This window comes from Hypomesus transpacificus, chromosome 17, assembly GCF_021917145.1.
Source record: "Hypomesus transpacificus isolate Combined female chromosome 17, fHypTra1, whole genome shotgun sequence".
NCBI lineage: Eukaryota > Metazoa > Chordata > Actinopteri > Osmeriformes > Osmeridae > Hypomesus > Hypomesus transpacificus.
The window spans coordinates 13,873,922-13,892,210 of record NC_061076.1 but is presented as its reverse complement, the minus strand read 5'-3'; the positions used below and the strand labels follow the sequence as shown (position 1 = coordinate 13,892,210).

Here is an 18,289-nt window from a genome sequence, read left to right as displayed (position 1 = left end):
CTAAGCTAAATCATCACATTCTATATGCTTTAGCGTTAGCAAGCTAAACTAGTTTACATGCCTACAGTCTAGGTGTTTTGCTATCTAGACGTTTTTGCATTCCTTGCAAATATGCGTTAATAAAAAGAGTCCAGCTAACATTGACTAGACGGGCATGGCTGATGTTTGTCTATACCGTAACGTAGAAAACGCCTGTGTAGTTTGACCCTTGACAGATTTGCGCGAACCATTTCACCATGGACGGTTTTGAAAACCTGGGACAATGTAAAGCAGGATTTGCTATGAAGCTTTTGCTGAGAAGAGGTGCATTCCGACCACCAGCGGCCGGCTCATAGAGGGCGCTAGGGTGCCGCCCCACCACTGCTGCATCACATTCCGACCTGAAACATAATTGAATGAGACTTAAAAAGAAGGAAAAACATGTCTAATGAGTAAAGTCAATATTAAATAGCTAATAGAATATGAAATCTGCAATAAAATGTGGAAGAAATTTTTTTACGTTGTATAAAGTTAGCTGATAGGCTACGTATTTCCGGCTGCCATACAAAAATATTATTTTTCTATGGCTCTGCTTGCGCCCAAGGAGCCCCCCATCAAACTACTGATTTACTAGAGGGCTTGTCAAATACATTATCAGGGCTCTCAAGTTTTGAAGACAGGCATGAGTGACATTCCCCTCCCCCTATTGCTTTTTACCTGACATCTTTGAAAGGCAGCAATGATTAATGCATTCATGGCCAGGATGTAATAATAAAATATGACATTATTTTAAGTCAAAGGAATCGGGCCCATTTATATCCCGCACTGGGTTTGATCCTGCCATTTCTGACATTCCAAGCGCCGCCAACGAAAAGCTAGATAACCATTGATGCGGGTGGCCTCTTACTTACCTGACCAGTGAGTTTCACCGATACACACCGGCTACATCTATGAACTAGCGTTACTTGTTCTGAGCAGGTGTTGTCAGTGAACAGGCTGTAAAACTGTTGGTTAAGAGACTCGTGAAAAACTGATGCTAATTATCTGGGAAACATTATTTAACAGCAGTCAAGTTCTCACAGAAACAACACCATGGTATTCACTTTATAAGCTGCTACTTTAGCTAATTCAGAAAGCTAGTCAACAGCTCCTTCATCTAGCTAGCTTTGACAAAAGAAGTAAACTAAACTAAGTTTATTTTGAGGGCATTTTGTCTGAGAATGACGCTGTTTAGTCTGAGAGCGTTGTGTCTGAAAATGACGCAGTTTAGTTTGAGAGCGTTTTGACTGAGAATGATGGCATTTGGTTTGAGAGCGTTTTGTCTGAGAATGACGCCGTTTGGTTTGAGAGTGTTTTGTCTGAGAATGACGCTGTTAAGCTTGAAAGCATTTTGTCTGAGAAGGACAGAGGTTTTTCTGAACCTCTGTTTCTGAAGCCATTTCGCCTGAGTCTGACGACTTTTGGTCTGAGATTTGACATCTTTTCGTTAGTCTGACACTTGAGTCTGAGATCTGAGGATGTCTAGTGCAATGGGAGTCAATGGCAGCCCTTAGACCAGTAATGTAAAAAGTTCCTGGTTACAGAAAGAGAAACGGGACTGACATTGGTTGAACTTCTTGAAAAGTGACATACCAGGTGGTCCACTGCGTCCACGTCCTCCTGTAGGAGAACGGCTCCAGCACCCACCGAAAAGGAATCCACCTGGAGATTGACCAAGCGCTGAAACGTGGCCGCAGCGTTACGCATAGCAAAGGTCATTACAGTGTACTGATAAAAACTGTCAGGGGTTACAAAAAACCATCAGGTGTCATCGGGTTTAGGGATTAACAGACACGGGAACTCCAGGGATTGGTACTGGGGACGGCTAACTCCTTCCTAAGGAGATACGTCACTTCCTCCCTCACAACTGCCCTTTTTGTCATATTCACCCGATAAGGGTGATAAAGTTTATCACTTGCACCCCCCCCCCCCCCCCCCCCCCGGGAGGAAGAAATCGTGTGCCGCCCCCTACCCCGTCCAGAACGAGCGCCCCCAGAACGAGCACCGCTACAACCTGGCTGAGATAAACGAAAACATAACTGCTGCACGGCAAGCAGGGGTGCCTGTAGCTGCCTGAAGGGGGCGCCAATATGCCAATTTCCCACTAATGAAATGATCCATAAGAGAAAACCGCGCAGATATTTCTTTTTTTTAAATGCCCGTGCGCCCCCCACGTGACATGAAAAAATGCCGGTCTGCCCGGTCTGCCCGTGCCTAAAACCGCCCCTGGGCATGCCGTCTGCATGCTGTCTGCTTTGCACGCATCGCTTGAGTGGACATGCACCGTAAGTATTTTGGGTTGTAAATGAGCAGCAACAAATGTGTGCTTTTAAATCTATGCAATCTTCATTAATAATAAGTATGCATTTTTGTATAAAATATACAGAAATATCAATTACACTTACAGCATATCAGCCTTTGACACTTTTTCACCAGATAAGTTGAGACCTTTAAAAGGAGTGAGAGATATTTCTCATATTAATACAAAGACATTTTAACAAACAACCCACTAACCCTTAACCAGTTGTACTTGTTGATACTTGCACACTGATTCAGTTGAGTTTGTTCATCTTTTGATCTTAGCGCCCATTAAAGAGAAGCCAAACTAACTTCATGCACATGATGTTGTTGTCTGTCAGCTATTCATATGACTAATATTCTACAGAAAGAAGTACGGAAGGAATTCATTTTGGAGAAAGACTTAACTGGAATAACCGGATAAGGATCTGTTTTGGCCGAAAACTGTATGAGATTACCATCACTGAACTAGTCGATTGTCCTGACGTGAACTAGCACTGAGCTGTCTGAAATCATCCTAAAACAACCTCACTGACTAAGGACTGAAGGGTTACCTCAGGTGAACTAACATTTACTTAAAGAACAAGACAGGCCGTGACTGATGTTAGGAAGAACATACACCCAGAAATCAAGCATATACATGTACTTTCAGTACAACTAAATATAAATCCTGTCATGGACATCTAGAAAGTTAAATTATTTAATTCAAGCATAGATGTATTCCTTAATTTAAAAAAAATTCTGATCAATGTAATGGTAAGATTACATTAATCACACACCATTTACTTTCATAAATTGCATCATATAATTTGTCACGGCCACAGCCGTGCCCCCCTATTGTTTTTGGTTTTGCCCTTCCCTAGTGTTTCCCTGTCATTGTCGTCACCTGTCTCGTTCAGTTGTCGTTAGTTTCATTGTGTTCACCTGTGTCTTGTTTGTTTCTGTGTATTTAGGTTCCTGCTTTGTGTCCAGTCTTTGTCTTAGCATTGTCCTTTGTCCCTGAGTGTACCCTGTCTGTGTTCCGTTTTTGAGAATTAAACCTGTGTTCCTCGCTATGCCTCGATAATCCCCTGCATTTGGGTCCAACCCCACCTCACAACGTGACAGAATGCTAAGACCAAGATGGGACCCAGCAGAGAGTTCACCCAACCCTTTCCTAGGGACCCGCCTGGCCTTTGGTGGACCCCGAAGCCTGCAGCTCAAGGCCCACCCCAAGTCCTGGTTCCAGCCCCAGCCGGAACCCCGACTCCAGCCTCGGTCCTGCCCTGGGCCCCTGCCTCGATCCTGCCCTGTGCCCCTGCCTCATCCTGAGGTTGTGCCGCCCTGCACCCGGACGAAGAAGGTTGCGCCGCCCAGCACCCAGACCACCAAGGCTGTTCCTGCCAGGGAGTTTCGGCCGCCTGCCGCCAGAACCCAGCCCCGTTCCTGCCCTGTACCCCTGCCTCGTTCCTGCCCTGTAGCCCAGCCTCGTTCCTGCCCTGTACCCCTGCCTCGTTCCTGCCCTGTAGCCCAGCCTCGTTCCTGCCCTGTACCCCTGCCTCGTTCCTGCCCTGTGCCCCAGCCTCGTTCCTGCCCTGTACCCCAGCCTTGTTCCTGCCCAGTGCCCCAGCCTCGTTCCTGCCCGGTGCCCCAGCCTCGTTCCTGCCCTGTGCCCCAGCCTCGTTCCTGCCCTGAGCCCCTGCCTCGCCCCGAGGTTGTGCCGCCCAGTGCCAGGCCATCCGAGGACTCCTGGCCGCCTCCTACTCCTCCCGAGGACTCCTGGCCACCTCCTCCTCCGCCCGAGGACTCCTGGCCGCCGCCTCCTCCGCCCGAGGACTCCTGGCCGCCTCCTCCTCCGCCCGAGGACTCCTGGTCGCCGCCTCCTCCGCCCGAGGACTTCTGGCCTTCTCCTCCGCCCGAGGACTTCTGGCTGCTGCCTGCCGCGGTGCCCGCGCTCCCATGCGCCCCGGTGCCCGCGCTCCCATGCGCCCCGGTGCCCGCGCTCCCAGGCGCCTCCTCGTCCGCGCTCCCAGGCGCCTCCTCGTCCGCGCTCCCAGGCGCCTCCTCGTCCGCGCTCCCAGGTGCCCCCGTGCCCGTGCTCCGGCGTCCGGGCCGCCCCCCGGACCTGCCTCTACCCTCTGCCCTGCCTCCGGGTCGCCCCCCGGACCTGCCCCGACCCTCTGCCCTGCCTCCGGGCCGCCCCCCGGACCTGCCCCGACCCTCTGCCCTGCCTCCGGGTCGTCCCCCGGACCTGCCCTGACCCCCTGCCCTGCCTTGTGGGTCGTCGGGTGACGTCCCTTGGGAGGGGGGTTCTGTCACGGCCACAGCCGTGCCCCCCTATTGTTTTTGGTTTTGCCCTGCCCTAGTGTTTCCGTGTCATTGTGTTCACCTGTGTCTTGTTTGTTTCTGTGTATTTAGGTTCCTGCTTTGTGTCCAGTCTTTGTCTTAGCATTACCCTTTGTCCCTGCGTGTACCCTGTCTGTTTCCCGTTTTGAGAATTAAACCTGTGTTCCTCGCTATGCCTCGGTACTCCCCTGCATTTGGGTCCAACCCCACCTCACGTCGTGACATAATTTGAGCATTCGCACTAAACTTTTTCATGACTCACCTGAAACACAAGTAGAAACATACTAAACTGCTGAAGTTTCCTCTTACAAAACCAGTAACACTGCTACGACACAGGAAAAAACGTTTAGGATGAATAGCATTTTTGTTGTTTGTTGGATTAAAGCGCAAGCAGTTTTTTTACAGTCAGCTTTCATTCACAGTCACGCTGATTGTCACCATGAGTAAGGGATGCTGTGACATTCGTCAGTTTTTTGGGTAGCCACAGAAATGAGGGAAAGTAAGTTGAGAGCAGTTAGAAAATTAATGGCAGTCAGATGATAGAAGTAGCACAGGAGATAAGTCAGTTTCCTCATATAATAATAATAATTGACATTCATATCAGAAATGGTTACCAATCTATTTCTGAACATCATGGGAGAAAACACAACTTGTTTACTGATCATATTGATTTCATGTTCAGAGTACAGAGAGAGAAGGAGAGAAAGAGCATAAGGACATTGACAGGGCAGGGAGAGCAGATGTAATGGAGGCGACTGATTGTAAAAAGAACAAATATTGATGACTGATCTGATATTGCAGCATTAGTGTTTTTCCTACAACATCATAATTAATATTGGCACAAATGACGTTAGGTTTAGGCACATTCCAGGCCTCACTGAGATTAGGTTTAGGCACAGCAATGCCTCATTGAAGTTACGTTCAGACACAGGTGTCACTGAGTTTAAATTTAAGCATAACAGTCTAATCCTAATGTACAGACTACTGTTGGCCTCCATGTGTATGTTCTTTTTAGTTGTTAGTTTACTGATAATATTTACAGTATTTCATGTTCACTCTAGTGCGTTCAGAGTAAAGAGAGAGGGAGAGAGATGAGCATGAGGATGCCCACATGCCAGGGAGATCAGGTGATATGGAGGTGAGTGAGAACAGAATAATAGAATAAGTGATAGTGAAGACAGAGCATTGACCATCACAACAATCTTGTCCTAATGTTAATTTAAGATGAGATATTCCTGCTACTATGGCTTCTTGTGTGTATTTCAGACGATACAATCATGCAGGGAAAGTGAGTTTGAAACAATGACAGAGAGAGAAAGAGCATCGCTTGCGTTGCTTCAGTGGACACGCACCGTTAGTATTCTGAGTTGTAAATGTGCAGCAACAAATGTGTGCTTTTAAATCTATACAATCTTCATTAAGAATAAGTATGCATTTTTATATAAAATATACAGAAATATCAGTTACACTTACAGCATATCAGCCTTTGACACTTTTTCACCAGATAAGTTGAGACCTTTAAAAGGAGTGAGAGATATTTCTCATATTAATACAAAGACATTTTAACAAACAACCCACTAACCCTTAACCAGTTGTACTTGTTGATACTTGCACACTGATTCAGTTGTGTTTGTTCATCTTTTGATCTTAGCGCCCATTAAAGAGAAGCCAAACTAACTTTATGACAAAATGCCAAGGCACATAATGTTGTTTTCTGTCAACTATTCATATGACTAAATATTCTATAGAAAGAAGGGTAACGCTTTAGAATAATGGTCCGTTGTTAATGAGTAGCTATGCAGGAAGTAATAGGCAGTTCTACACACTGAACACTGAATTTGATACAATTAACTAATATGGAACCAAGATTAACTAAGCAATAAGTAATAGCGAATTTAGTACAAAGTTAGTTCCTTGGTAGGTATTTGATTATTACTAAATAAATATATCCTCATCGAGAACTACTTGTGAACTATGACCAATTAAGAAAGAATAACCAATTAATTACTAATCACAAAAGTAACGTCTAAAAAGTGAACACATTTTTTTTAACTCTTAACATGGTCATAACATTTCAAAAGCTTGTGCCTGAAATGAGTTCTTTGTGGAAACCAGTTTAAGAATATTAACATTATAACACGTCCCTGTATGATTATGGGACACGTCCCCCCAATATTTGATCATACTGTATGATTATGGGACACGTCCTCCCCAATATTTGATCATACTGTATGATTGATGTTACTATTATTAGATCGATGTGTCTGCTATTAGGTCTTTCTGCAGCTCAGAAAATATCAGATCACGGCCGGTCCATTTTCAAAATCCAGTCGACTTGGCTTACCAAAACCTATTTGTCCTGAATCCATGTCATGTTTTCCCCTAAACCTATTTACATTTACATTTATTAATTTAGCTTTTATCCAAAGCGACTTCCAAGAGAGAGCTTTAGAAAGTGCATAGTTCACTGATAATAACAGCAAGATAGCTCCAAAGCATTGCAGGTAGCCAAAAACAGAAGTACACATTGTGAACAACCAAAAATAAGTGCTAAAGGGAAGAAACCATAAGAGCATGTAGTTAAGCATATTACAATTACACAACATGAATCTTTAAGTGCAAGTGTACCTGTAGGAAAGCAATAAAAATAGGATTAAATATAATACAACCGTTTAAATCAGCTACCACTAACCAACAAGAGCAACAGTCTAAGCAAGAGTCATTGTGATCCTTGAGGAAACTAGCGTTGGGTTCAACAAACCATTCCTAAGTACCGTTGTACTCCCGGAACAAGTGTGTCTTGAGCCTTCTCTTGAAGGTGGAGAGACAGTCTGTGTCTCTGATGGAGGTGGGGAGTTGATTCCACCACTGGGAGGCCAGGCAGGAGAAGAGCTTGTGTTGGGACCGGGCGGTCTTGAGCGGTGGGACCACCAGGCGGTTGTCTGAAGAAGGCCGTAGGTGGCGGGTGGGGGTGTAAGGCTGCAGGAGAGACTTGATGTAGTCGGGTGCAGTCCCGTTCACTGCTCGGAAGGTCAGTACCAGGGTCTTGAATCTGATACGGGCTGTTATGGGTAGCCAGTGGAGGGAGATGAGGAGCGGGGTAACGTGGGAGCGTCTGGGTAGATTGTAGACCAGACGGGCCGCTGCGTTTTGAATCCTCTGAAGAGGGCGGGTTGCGCATGCTGGGAGATACCTGTACTGGTGCAACGTAAACGAGTGAGTTTGGAGCGCGAAATCATTTGGCAGTGGCACATTTTTTGGATTGTAAATATCCAGTATTTGGCTAACATACGACTACAACGACAAGGTGAATTTCACTAGAATTTCGAATTGTAGAATTAATGCAAATTTCGAATTGTAGAATTAGTGCGAATTTCGATTGCAATACTATACAGTTTGTATGAGGGACTTTTTACAAGCTAGCCGACAGCTATAGTCTGGTTTTACAGCTAGCAACAGCGTTTTAGGCCATGTTCCTGTTCTCTGAATTGGGTTATCTAGCAAGTTATTTTACAGTCCTGCCATTTGTTCTTTCTTCCTCAATCATTTTTATTCCTTTGGAATAGCGTTGCTGTTGTAGTGGATCGGCCTATACGTTGATTGGGTTAGGGTTAGCCATGTACTTACTTACTACTTATTTAGCCATTATGTTTGACCCAGTTTATCATCACATTTTGTTGAGTGTGTTGAATGTTTCATTCCAAAATACCGAATTTTTGTTTAAATGCTAGATTTCATCATTGTGCAAAACACAGAATGTTTAATTCAGACATATTTTACAAAATGCTTTGTTCTTGCATGCCCATGTGCATTTTTGCATTATGTAGGATTTTCTTTTACGATTTCATGGAAATCTTCCAGTGCATATAATTAAAATAAATGTTATTCAATCACTGCAGTTGTTTATGCTGTATATCTTGTGAGGTGACATGTTAGTGAGGTGTTGACATGTTTTTCACTTTGAAATAATGGTCCAGATTACAGTTACTGCGGGATGACAAGGTAACTCTTGAGTAATTAGTGAAGAGTTAACATGTTTGTCACTTTAAAATAATGATCCACATCACAAGTAGTTACTGCAGGATTACAAGGTAACGCTTGAGTAATTAGTGAGGCGTTAACATGTTTGTCACTTTAAAATAATGGTCCACATCACAAGTAGTTCCTGCAGGATGACTATGTAACACTTGGGTAATTAGTGAGGAATTAACATGTTTGTCACTTTAAAATAATGGTCCACATCACAAGTAGTTCCTGCAGAATGACTAGGTAACGCTTGAGTAATTAGTGAGGAGTTAACATGTTTTTCACTTTAAAACAATGGTCCACATCACAAGTAGTTCCTGCAGAATGACTAGGTAACGCTTGAGTAATTAGTGAGGAGTTATACTGGTTTTCACAAGTAATAGGCCTATAATAAGTCTAATTTTATATTTGACACATACGGTACAGGCATACATTTCTGTGAGGCACTAGTGATATTCTAACAAACATTGTAATCTGGAAGATGTGGTTTTGCGTTTATCGCAACATAAATGCAGGATACTAATTGTTTTTGATAAGAGAACATCAATGTTTGTATTCATATCCTAAAGAGAAGTCCTCCTCAGGCGGCTACTGTAACATAAAGGTAGGTCTTTGGAGTCTGAGACATTGAACTGACACTCAAGAGCTCATAATAGTAAACTAATCCAAACATGAGAGTGTCAGCATCACTTCCTAATTATTAAAAATGTTAAACAAATTATCATTATTTGTATTATACCATGTTTAAGTTTGAAATAAACAGATAACATACGTCCATCCTTTGGTAAGAGTAGTCAAAATCTCAACCTGTAGTTAACGTATTTGGGGGGATAGAATATTCATAAACTGGTTTCCACAAAGAACCCATTTGAGGCACAAGCTTCTGAAAAGTTATGACCATGTTATGAGTAAAACAACAAAATTGTTCACTTTTTAGACATGTTACTTTTGTGATTAGTAATTAATTGGTTATTCTTTCTTAATTGGTCATAGTTCACAAGTAGTTCTCAAGAGGATACATTTATTTAGTAATAACCAAATACCTACCAAGGAACTGCCTTTGTTGTAAATTAGCTATTACTTACTGCTTAGTTAATCTTGGTTCCATATTAGTTAATAGTATTAAATTCGGTGTTAATGTAGAACTACCTATTACTTCCTGCATAGCTACTTGTGAACAACGGACCATTATTCTTAAGTGTTACCGAAAGAAGTACAGGAAGGAATTCATTTTGGAGAAAGACTTAACTGTAATAACCGGATTATGATCTGTTGTTGCCAAAAACTGTATGAGATTACCATTACTGAACTAGTTGATTGTTCTGACGTGAACTAGCACTGAGCTGTTTGAAATCATCCTGAAATGACCTCACTGACTAAGGACTGAAGGGTTACCTCAGGTGAACTAGCATTTACCTAAAGAACAAGACAGGCCGTAACTGACGGAAGAACATACACCCAGAACTCAAGCATCATTACATGTACTTACAGTACAACTAAATATAAATCATGTCATGGACATCTAGAAAGTTAAATTATTTAATTCAAGCATAGATGTATTCCTTAATAATAAAAACATGAATTTGAAATGGAATTCTGATTAATGTAATGGTAAGATTACAAGTGTCATGTTTATAGATATTTGACTCACACACTATTTACTTTCATCAATTGTATCATATAATTTGAGCATTTGCACTCAACTTTTTCATGACTCACCTGAAACCATAAGTAGAAACATACTAAACTGCTGATGTTTCCTCTCAAAAAAACCAGTAAAACTGCTACGACACAGGAAAATAAGTTTACGATGCATAGCATTATTGTTGTGTGTTGGATTAAAGTGCAAGCAGTTTTTTACAGTCAGCTTTCATTCACAGTCACACTGATTGTCACAGTGAGCAAGAGGAAGGGATGCAGTGACATTCGTCAGTTTTTTGGGCAGCCACAGAAAAGAGGGAAAGTAAGTTGAGAGCAGTTAGAAAATTAGTGGCAATCCGATGATAGAAGTAGCACAAGAGACAAGTCAGTTTCCTCATACAGTGCCCTCCAAAAGTATTGTAACAGTGAGGCCAATTCCTTTATTTTTGCTGTAGACTGAAAACATTTGGGCTTGACATCAAACGATGAATGTGAAACCAGAGATCAACGTTTCAGCTTTTATTTCCAGGTATTTACATCAGGATCTGATGCACAAATTAGAAAATATCACCTTTTTGTTCGAACCCACCCATTTGTCACGTGAGCAAAAGTATTGGAACATATGACTGACAGGTGTGTTTTGTTGCCCAGGTGTGTCCTATTACATACATTATTCAATCAATAAATACCACTGAATGTCTACACTCAGGTTCAGATTGGGTAAGATAGGTTTTGTCTATGCAGACTGTATTCAGAGGTGAAAACAACATGAAAACCGGAGCGCTGTTTTTGGGTGAAAAACAAGCAATTGTGAGTCTTAGAGAAGATGGAAAATCAATCAGAGCCATTGCAGAAACATTGGCCATAGCCAGTACAACCATTTGGAATGTCCTGAAGAAGAAGAAAACTACTGGTGTACTAAGTAACAGACGTCGAACAGGTAGACCAAGGAAAACATCAGCAGTTGATGACAGAAACATTGTGAGAGCTGTAAAGAAAGACCCTAAAACAACTGTTAGTGAGATCAGCAACAACCTCCAGATGGCAGGAGTGAAGGTATCACTATCTACTGTTCGCAGAAGACTTCATGAACAAAAGTACAAGGGCTACACCAGAAGATGCAAACCACTCATTAGCAAGAAGAATAGGAAGGCCAGGCTGGAATTTGCCAAAAAGTACAGAGATGAACCTCAAAAATTCTGGGACAAAGTTTTATGGACTGATGAGACAAAGATTAACTTTTACCAAAGTGATGGAAAGGCTAAAGTTTGGAGAAAGAAAGGAACTGCTCATGATCCCAAACACACAAGCTCATCTGTGAAACACGGTGGAGGTAATGTCATGGCTTGGGCTTGCATGGCTTCTTCTAGGACGGGCTCATTAATCTTCATTGAGGATGTAACACATGATGGCAGCAGCAAAATGAACTCGGAAGTCTACAGAAACATTTTGTCTGCCAATTTAAGGAAAGATGCAACCAAACTGATTGGCAGAGCCTTCATCATGCAGCAAGATAACGACCCAAAACACACTGCCAAAACAACAAAGGAGTTCATCAGGGGCAAGAAATGGAAGGTATTAGACTGGCCAAGTCAATCTCCAGACTTAAACCCTATAGAGCATGCATTTTACCTGCTTAAGAGGAGACTGAAGGGAGGAACCCCACAAAACAAACAACAACTGAAAGAGGCTGCAGTGAAAGCCTGGGAAAGCATCAAAAAGGAAGAATGCAAAAGTTTGGTGACGTCATTGGGTCACAGACTTGCTGCAGTTATTGAAAGCAAAGGATTTGCAACTAAATATTAAGTCTTATTCACTTAAATATGTTTTAAGTATATCTGTTCCAATACTTTTGCTCACATGACAAATGGATGGATTCAAACAAAATGTGATATTTTCTTAGTTGTGCATCAGATCCTGATGTAAATACCTGGAAATAAAAGCTGAAACGTTGATCTCTGGTCTCACGTTCATTATTTGATGTCAAGCCCAAATGTTTTCAGTCTACAGCAAAAATAAAGGAATTCGCCTCACTGTTCCAATACTTTTGAAGGGCACTGTATATTAACGATTGATGTTCAGATCAGAAATGGTTACCAATCTATTCCTGATCATCAGGGGAGAAACACAACTTGTTGAAACACAACTATATAGGTTCATAAGGTTAGTATACCATGTATGTTCACTGGACGAACAAACTCGTCCTCAACGCCTGTTCCGGGCTTGATCCTTTTTTACTTCGCCCACTTTTGTCAAGAAGAGTTGCATCCTACAGCATCTGGACTCCCCAGCATCCTACGCCAGGATCCTGTTTGTGGACTTCAGCTCTGCCTACAACACCATCATCCTTGCCCTGCTCCAGAACAAGCTCTCCCAGCTAAATGTGCCCGACTCCACCTGCAGGTGGATCACAGACTTCCTGTCTGACAAGAAGCAGTGCGTTAAGCTGGGAACACAGGTCTCCGACTCCCGGTCCATCAGCACCGGATCTCCTCAGGGCTGCGTCCTTAATTCTCTGCTCTTCTCCCTGTACACCAACAGCTGCACCTCGAGTCATCCGTCTGTCAAACTCTTGAAGTTTGAGGACTACACCACCCTCATTGGGCTCATCTCTGACGGGGAAGAGTCTGACTACAGGTGGGAAGCTGACAACCTGGTGACCTGGTGTAGCTAGAACAAAGAGCTCAATACTCTTAAGACAGTGGAGATGGTTGTGGACTTAGCCCCACTCACCCCCATCACCCTGAGTGACTCCCCAGTCAGCACTGTGGAGACCGTCCCGCTTCCTGGGCACCATCCTCTCCCAGGACCTCAAGTGGGAACTGAACATCAGCTCCCTCACCAAAAAAGTACAACAGAGGATGTACTTCCTACGGCAGCTGAAGAAATTCAACCTGCCAAAGACAATGATGGTGCACTTCTACACAGCCATCATTGAGTCCATCCTCACTTCTTCTATCACCATCTGGTATGCTGCTGCCACTGCCAAGGACAAGAGCAGACTGCAGCGTATCATCCGCACTGCTGGGAAGGTGAACGGCTGCAATCTGCCTTCCCTCGAGGATCTGCACACCTCGAGGTCCCTGAGCGAGCGAGGAAGATTGTGGCCGACCCCTCCCACCCTGGACACTCCCTGTTTCAGCTACTCCCCTCCGGCAGAAGGCTGCGGTCCATCAAGACCAAAACCTCACGCCACAAGAACAATTCTTTCTCATCCGCTGTTGGCCACTTTAACAAGGCCAAGGACTCACACTGACTTTAAATCACAATCTGCACAATGACACCCTGCACATTGCAATTTGCACTATTGTATCGTTCTCTTAGCACTATCTGTATTTTTTGGGTTAGATTGTAAACGTAAATTCCTTGTTTGTGCAAACATTCATGGCGAATAAAATCCCTTCTGATTCTGATGAGCACAAGTGACTCCCTACCACCCCTAGTGTTGGAGAAGTGGGATCAAATCATAATAATCAATAATATTCGAGGTACATAATCATAGTCGGGAGTCAGGTGGCTGAGCGGTTAGGGAATCAGGTTAGTAATCAAAAGGTTGCCAGTTCAGTTCCTGGCCGAGCCAAATGACGTTGTGTCATTTTGGCACTTTACCCTGCTTGCCTCGGGGAATGTCCCTGTACTTACTGTAAGTCGCTCTGGAGATAAGAGCGTCTGCTAAATGACGAAATGTAATGTAAATGTATACATTGTCAGTATTAATACAGCTCCTGTGATGTCACACTGAAGGACTCCTTGCCACAATCCACCTCTGCAGAGTGCATCAATGTCAGACAGGGTCTGGAAAGTTGTATAGTTATATTTATACCCTAACCCTAACCTATAGAATATTGTAAACTTTTATCTTAATATTCCCTGTCACGACCATGATGTCAACACCCTCTTCCAAATTCTGAGTAAATTATTAGAAATGTTTAGATTCAATTTTATTCTCCTAATGTAGGTTATATAGGCATCTAGCCTCAACTAAAAATTACTTAAAGGCAATGTCATGAGCTCCATGTCTTTTGTGAAAGAAACACCGAATGTGTCATCACCATCATCTCATGTTAAATACATAGGTGTCGAGAAGCGCACAGCGACGGTGCGCCGGTCTGCGTCACCGGAATTCTAATACAAACCTGTTTTAGTATTAGGTTCCGGACAGGTAACGGAGAGAACCAACATGCTCACCATGACGTGTGGTGGAACACATACAGAACGCCAGTCTCTCTTTGTGATCAACGCACCACGTCATCAACTCATTCTTGGGCTTCCCTGGTTACGCAAACATGACCCCCTTCTATCGTGGTTGAGCCAGAGGGTGTTGTCATGGTCACCCACATGCACCAAGAGATGTGTTCCGATGCATTGTAGTGTAACAGCACTTGCGAAACCCACGGCCCAGCTTCCTTCATCTGTGTCACCCCAATACCAAGATCTCGCAGAGGTCTTTAGCAAGGCCAAAGCTGCTGAGCTCCACATAGGTCTTGTGACTGTGCACTCGACTTGCTGACAGGAACTATGCTGCCTTATTCCCATGTGTACCCTCTCTCCTTACCCGAGACTGCAGCCATGGAGGAATACATTGGAGAGGCGACACGACAGGCGTTTTTTAGGCCTTCCACCTCCCCCGCGTCTGCGGGGTTCTTCTTTGTGGAGAAGAGGGATGGCGGATTACGCCCCTTCATCGATTACAGGGGACTGAACCACCGTTGGTGCCGGCGGCCCTGGAACAGCTACGAGGAGCCCGGTGCTACACAAAATTAGATCCACGCAGTGCCTACAACCTGATACGGATCCGGGAGGTCAACGAATGGAAGACTGCATTCTCCACCACTGCTGGTCACTACGAGTATCTCGTCATGCCGTTTGGGTCGGCCAATGCCCCATCAGTCTTCGTGAATGAGGTTCTGCGTGACATGCTCCATCGGTTCGTTGTGGTTTACATCGATGACATCCTGGTCTACTCTGCCAGCTTTGAGGAACACGTTGGTCACGTTCGGGCGGTGTTATCTCGGTTGTTGACCCACCGTCTTTTTGTACAGGCCGAGAAATGTGTTTTCTACCAGGATTCAGTGACTTTCCTCGGGTAAGTGTTGAGCCCCGACAGCGCGCAGATGGAGGAGGGCAAGGTGCAAGCTGTACTGGGGTGGCCCACTCCCACAACAATAAAGGAGTTGCAGCGGGGTTTGCACATTTTTACAGGCGGTTCATCAGGAACTTTAGCACCGTTGCAGCACCCTTGATGGCCTTACTGAAGGGGGGCTCCTCGACACCTGATTTGGTCGGCTCAGGCAGGTCCTCAAGGAACGGTTCACCTCCGCACCCCTGTTGAAGCACCCTGATCCCACGTTGCCGTTCATGGTGGAGGTGAACGCGTCTGAGGTGGGGGTAGGTGCCATCCTTTCCCAACGACAAGGTAACCCATAGAAGTTACATCCATGTGCTTTTTTTTCTCGTAAGCTTAACTAGGCGGAATGCAATTACAATGTTGAAAACAGGGAGTTACTGGACTTGGTTACTGGGACTTAATTGGGCCCATTCCGCTCCCGCTACGGGCCATCTGGGGGTCACCCGGACGCAACAGCTCTTGTCCCTCTCGCTATTGGTGGCCGTACCTCCATCGGGAGGTCGAGGAGTGTGTTTCGTCATGTTCTGTGTGTGCGCAGGCCAAGGTACCACGCCATCTACCCACAGGGACTCTCGAACCACTGCCTGTGCCGCAACGTCCCTGGTCTCACCTCTCTGTACGGACGTCCCCATATCCAAAGGTAATACTACCATCTTGGTTATAGTGGATCGGTTTTCTTAGGCTTGTTGTCTTGTGCCCCTACCTTGCATCCCCACTGCTTTCCAGACAGCGGAGGCGCTGTTCAAGCATGTGTTCCGACATTACGGATTACCAGAGGACAGTCACAGACCAAGGACCACATTTCACCTCTCAGGTATGGAGAGCATTCATGGAGAGCCCCCGGTTCATCGGACCGTTCCAGATCCTGAAGAGGATGAACAAGGTGACGTACAGACTCCAATTGCCGGCGCAGTATCGCATCATCTCACCCTCTTTCCATGTCTCTCTCCTTAGGCCCATGGTTCAAGGTCCGCTCCAGGTGTCTGATCCCTCCGGATCGGACAACACTCCGCCTGCTATCGTGGTGGAGGGGTCCCCGGCATACATCGTCAGGGAGTTGATCGACTCACGCAGGAGAGGGGGGCGTCTGCAGTACTTGGTGGATCGGGAGGGCTATGGCCCAGAGGAGAGGTCCTGGGAGGCTGCGGTGGATGTTCTGGACCCGTTGCTGGTGGCCAATTGAAAAACGGCTATGTTTATTTGACATAAAGCTCCAAAAAAACGATTTTTCGCTCAAATCAGCAAATTTGCTCTGCGAGCTCGCATTGGTGTGAAAGTCGCTAACTAGGATCACATCAAACCCAGAATGTGCATGCATTAGCAGGGCAGCTGTGGTGGCGTAGGCCTTTACAGGGGCCGGTTCTGGTGGGCCAGTTTGGATCAAAGTCCAAGGCCTTTCTTTCCTCCCAGTCCGCCCCTGCCGGTCCGTGAAAATATGTCTTAGGCTTACAGAAACCAGTCCGTGGCGCAAAAAAGGTTGTAGACCGCTGCTATAACGTGTATTACAACATTACGTGGACAACAACAACCCTGGTAACAACGATCCTCTGGTAGCTGCCAACCAAATGCAAGTGAAATATAGCTTGTTAATTAACCGATTATTTTTTATTTGTGAATCACAAAATACATTTGTGAATTGCCTTACATTTGTTTGTGAATTATGAAACTAATCAAACTCCATATTCTTCAGCTTACCGACCCAAGGCTATGTAACACTAGGGTAAAGGTCTGCGGACGCACCTACCACACTGGAATGCTGCTACACTAGGTGTTTCTGTATTTTTAATCCTTGTATGAGTGAAGCTTTCTGAAAAGCTTTGACACTGAGATGGTGTGATGACTACTATGCTTATTTATAGTACAAAGCCACTTGTCCCATTGTGACGTGTTTTCTTTGTTTTCAGTCAGACACAGATTCTACATTTTGTATTTTCAGTCATCAAATCATATTTTGCCTCCAAAGCACACTGCATCTGAAATATTGGCCAATCAATTACTATAAATAATTGTAGGAATGGAGGTGCCTGAAACAGCACTTATATGTAAGGTATTTCAGCCTCACAAGAGAAATGCATGTCACTGCAATGTCAATTGATTAAGGTCTCATTCGTTATGTATTTGTCTCCATGAAAATAGTACCAGATGAGAAAGTTGAGTGGGTGCAGGAGTATGCGTTGTGGAAAAAGGTGTGTCTCCACCAACAGTGGGGCATTAGTCATGTTATAATATTTCTACACTTGTTGTCAGTTGTGAGAGGGGAGATAAGTAACACCAGACAAGAATAATGAGGCAGTAATGTTGTTTTCAAAGTCCATATGTCCATATCTCCTCTGTTGAAAGAGACAGATAAAGATAGCATATGTGGCAACACAGATGTTACTGTAATACAGAGTTGAAAACATATCAGACACTAGGTATTTGGCCACAGGAAATTCATAATTAAACCATAACCAAGTGATAAACCTAACCAAGGCCTGTTCCATAAAGCGAGTTTACCAAATAAGCCAGACTTATGTAAGTCTGACTCATTTCTAGTTCATTTGGTTCCATACGTTCCAACGTAGTTCGAACTTGGTTACTATGGTAACTTATGCTTTGAAGTTAGCCTAGTCAGGGTTAGGCTAATTGTCAGGCTTAGACCGTGTTCTTGCTTAACCAGACATTCCTGTAACACTGACCCAACGGGAACTACTACAGGCTACTGTTACCAATTCTATTGCTATGATAATAATACTCGGATAATTTACATTGAGATAGGCTTATGCCTGATGCCTAAACATTTGAAATCACAAACTTTCATATAGCCATACGTTTAACGTGGCTATATTGTGTATCAAAACATTGTTTATCATT

The 18,289-nt window shown here is 44.3% G+C and overlaps 1 protein-coding gene across 1 annotated transcript in view; it reads right to left on the bottom strand.

The window, feature by feature from the left end:
• Nucleotides 1-18,289, bottom strand: part of atf7ip2 (activating transcription factor 7 interacting protein 2) — a 91,924-nt gene that overhangs the window by 57,964 nt on the left and 15,671 nt on the right. The gene's annotated exons all lie outside the window — the stretch shown is intronic.